At 46.4% G+C, this 4,336-nt stretch overlaps 1 protein-coding gene across 5 annotated transcripts in view; it reads left to right on the forward strand.

Annotated features, from left to right (window-relative positions):
- ABCA5 (ATP binding cassette subfamily A member 5) overlaps positions 1-2,593 on the forward strand; it is a 36,723-nt gene extending 34,130 nt beyond the window's left edge. For all 5 annotated transcript variants that reach the window (XM_027654419.1, XM_027654418.1, XM_027654420.1 and 2 more), the window contains one exon: positions 1-2,593. This exon is cut by the window's left edge and continues 737 nt beyond it. The gene's annotated coding sequence lies outside the window, so the exon portion shown is untranslated.
- Positions 2,594-4,336: the final 1,743 nt, after the last annotated feature.

Below are 4,336 nucleotides of genomic sequence, written 5' to 3' on the forward strand. Positions count from 1 at the left end.
ACCCACTCCAGAGTAACTGCATCACTGCAGAGAGGGTCCTGAATTCCATCGTGAGCTGGGCTTGGCGTCCGACCAGCGTGAAAACGTTCATTTACAGGCATAACATGGCACTTGTTGGCACTTCCATTCATTTCTCCTGCAGGTTGGCAGCTGTGGCTGAGCCCTGCTGCTGTTGTGGGTGGCACTGGTGTTTGTCCTGCATGCGCTGAGGGTGGCAGGGGGTGCACAGAGGGGATCTGTTCCTTCCCCCGCCGGGGGAAAGTACAAAGACATAACTGTGTAAGTCACGGGATTTGCAGAGATGTGAGTATTCCTTGTGTTCATTAAAAACAGCCTGATTCTTTCCTTGGGTGTAACAACATGTGTCCTGCCAGCTGCTCTCAGACACAGTCCTTTGGAGATGTTTTCGTTCTCCTTGCCAGTGGATTCAGAAGTACACGTACCAGTGTTTCCTAATCCCTCTCTGTTGGGATAGCAGTCAGTAACACAGGGACACTTGCTTCGTCCTGGCCTGGCAATTTGTCACTCACCTTTGTGAAAACCAAACTCAAATGATCCCAATTCACAGCCTCACCCGCAGGAATGGTGCCTTTTGGTTTGCACAGAAGCACTGAGAGGAGTAGAATAGGTGATCCTTCAGCCTAAGAGATGACAGATGTATGTTGAAAATATTTTTTGTTTTTTTCTACACAAAGATATCATCAGGTTTTTTTTAGTTTTATAAGGTGAAATTAAAGGTTGCTCACAGTTTGTTGTGCTCTGCAATGAACAGGTACAGAGATGTGTTTATATCGAGATGTTGGCTTCATAAGTCATATCATTTATGTCTCTTCACAGTAAAGTTAGAAAAGATCTTTTGTTTTTCTTGTGAGAACTCAAAAAACTGAGTTAAGGTGGAGTTGTCCCAGCTGTTTGTAATTATCAGGCAATAATGTGTGTAAGTGTCTGATAATGGTTTATCATTGTGTTGAGCCAAACCCTGTTTTGATTAGTTTCTTAGTCCACTGTAGAGAGATGTGAACTCTTTATGTACCACTTTGCTTCCTCTTCTTTTGTACCCGTGCATTGCATATGAATGTGCAGCTTTGGTTTTGTGGTTAAAAACGAGCCCAAGCACTGCAGAAAGCTTGGACATGCCATTTCTTCCCCAGGCAACCACAGTCTGTGGTTCTGCCTGTTTTGGTGAGCCCTGGAAGTGAAACAGAGGTAAAGCGTGGCAGTAAAGCACCAGCCTCTGAACTGCAGCTCCAGTGGAACCTTCTAGGGGTGAATCTTCCCTGTCAGAGAAGAAAATGCCCCAAATTCAGGTGTTTTGTTTATTTAGCCCCTGGGTTTCCCAGCCCATTGCTCCCAGCCTGAACATTTTCCTTTATTTGGAGCAAAGGTGGGACCCAGGATTTTGTCTGGTGGTACTTGCCCACGTAGGTAGGTACAAGTTCAGTGTGTCTTCTCCAAGTCCCACATTTCTTACTTTGTGAGTGGTGTGTCAGCCAAGTGTCACATCAGTCCATCAGTGCACAGCACGTTCTTGTCACGTGAACTTATGGAAGCCCAGTGTGACCTGTGAGCCTTGGTGTCTTCTTTTTGTTTTGTTCTTTAACTTAGAGTTAAATAGGCTGTAAAATAGTTCTGTACTGTCTGGGTGACAACACCCTGTTTCAGATAGTTCCATATTATCTAACTTTTCAAATGGATCGTATGAAAACTTGGGTTAGCAGCCAGATGAACTCGCTTTGGTGCTGTTGTTTATCCTGGAGGAACCCAGGGGATGGTGGCACTGTATTTGTGCAGCTACATGGACAAAGATTTTTGGGTCATTTAAGTGACTGTGCATTTGGGTGGGATCTTTTTGGTGTGGTGACATCGTGTGTCAGTGGCGGGTAAGATGCCAACCCCAAACATCACTGTCATCCTAGTGTGTTGTGTCAGAAGTGTTTCAAAGCGTCACACAATGTCTGTAATTGCCAGGACAGGGGGGAAACACATGCAAAATTAAACCAGAGGATCCCCTGGAAACACAAGAGCTTTGCTGCTGTGATTTGGAGTCCCTTTGTTCAGCTGTTATCAGTGACACGCCAAGTCCTGGGTGTACAACACACACAGCGTGTGCTGTAGGAGATAAACTGGAGCCAAGGCAGCTGGATTTGGGGCAAATCCACCCCGTTTGGGTCACCATTCCCAGGTGTGATGGTTTTAGTTATCTTGCAGGGTTGTTGTGAGATAGTAGCCGATATATCCAAAGCTTGGAAAACATGTTTACTTTGTGGTGTTGTTACAAGGTTGTATTTTTCTATGGAGAATTTAATGTGTCTTGATTTTTGTTTACACTCCCGAGAAAAGTCCTTATTTGAAAATATCTCTGTATAGTGAGTGAAGTCTATTGCATAGCCAACATCCAGAACTTTGGTGGCAGAAGGAGGTGGTGTTGGGCCTAAAGGTGCCACGTTTGTGATGCTCCTCCTGGTGTTGAACCACGTGCAGTTCATTTTACACACTTGCCTTTCTTTTACCACTTGGCTGTACTTGTAAAGGTGAGGATTTTCCTTTCCCTGCAGAAAGTACTACCGAAATAAAGATGGATTGGATTGTTAAACGTTTGGCTTTCTGTCCTTGTGTGTGTTTTGCCAGAAACAAAGAGGTTGTTTTCAAAAACTTTGGCTGTTCTTGGGCTTCAGGTGAGTGGGCTCAGGCAGAGCGTGGGGGGCCCCAGAGCTTGGCTTGGCCAGGAGGGTCAGGCTGCATATTTTTAGCTGAATTTGGGGAATTTTTCAGGATTGCAACACTTGGGATTTGACCTCCTGTGGTTGTCTCCCGTTTTGCAGCCGGATTGATTCAGCCCAATGTGGGGCTGGAAGTGCCCCCCCGGCAGCTGTGCGCTCCTGGCACGGCACGTCCTGCATCTGCAGGGAAGAATCACCTCCAGCCACTGGGAAATTAACCCCTCTGAATAAAAAATAGTTCGTTTTTCTGTTTGGAGCTGTGCCCCGGGCGAGCTCGCTGGGTGGGTGGGTGGGTGGGTGCTGGCTCTGGGGTGAGGGGCAGGGAAACAGGGAGATTTGGCTGAAGGTGGGACATGGAAACGTGGTCTGCAGGGATGGAGGACACTGTCTGCTCCTTGGATGTCCTCTGGGACTGCTGGCTCCCCAGAGTGACCCTGCTGAGGAGGAGGAGGAGGTCACCTCCAGCCCTGTGGGTCAGTAAAGGTTGTAGCAAACTGAAAGAGGTTTGTGCTCTCCAGACCCATCACTGGAGAGGAAAATAACCCCACAGAAATCTAATCTCATTTTGGTGACAGTTCCCAGAATTTCATACTTGTTTGTCTTTAATGGTGTGTAGGGGCAGTGTGCCATGTATTTTTTTTTTTTAAAAAAAGCTGTAAAATTAATTCATTCCCTTATAATGCTGCCTTTAAGAGACCTTCAGAAAGCCCCTGATTTAACATGCAGAATTTCTCTTTGATAAGGGTTTCCCGGAGCTCTCGCTGTTCCTTTTTCCTGCAATGCACAGCTTGGCATGTCCCTCTGGAAGAGTCTGGCTCCATTCCCAGCCCTTCCACTCCTCCTGGCAGATGTAAAGGATGGTCCCAAGTCCCCTTCTCAGAAATCCTGTGGAGCATCTGCTTGGGGATTTAATTAATGGTATTTTGTGTGTTCTCCTGCTGCTTTTCAGTGAAGCCCTGAGGGCTTGCCTTGGACTGGGGTCCAGCAGCAGAACCATTCCCAGTGCCCAGGATGGGAAACCCCAAGAAACACTTTGGAGCAGGTGTTACTTTTATGTTGAAAAACCTTTTCTGTAGCTGATGTGCAGTTATGCCAGGGGTCCCCAGGGTTGGGTGCTGCCAGCACACTGTGGGCATGGTCAGAAACGTGCTATTTTTTAGTGAAGTGCATCTCAGAAGGGCTTTTTACAGTCACGAGGAGCCTTCCCCATTTCCCACTTGTTGCCCAATGGGAAGTGATGCTGGAAAACACTCTCCTAAATGAGCTCATTCCTTGAAAATGAGTAAATCAGCAGCTGCCGAAGAGCTACAGACTTTTGTTAAGCAACAACCAGACAGCTCTTGTTTGGGTCAGCTCTGCAAATTAGATGCACAGTTCTCAAGCTGTTGAAATTCCAGGACAGTCAAATTCATTTAACTGGTTGAGTATTATTGTGTGGCCATACACCCTTCCAGCTCATTTGGATTTCCTGGCTTATCTGATTTCCTCACCTCCCTGTTTTGAATGCAGATCCATTGGAAAGATGTTTTGTAAAAGCCCAACACATTCCATCCTGATTCCAGCTGTGTAGCAGCTGCTGGAAAAGCAATTAAAAGGAGTGGAAACAGGACAAAAAA

The sequence above is a fragment of the Corapipo altera genome, unplaced genomic scaffold (assembly GCF_003945725.1).
Source record: "Corapipo altera isolate COAL_440 unplaced genomic scaffold, ASM394572v1 343, whole genome shotgun sequence".
Taxonomy (NCBI): Eukaryota; Metazoa; Chordata; class Aves; order Passeriformes; family Pipridae; genus Corapipo; species Corapipo altera.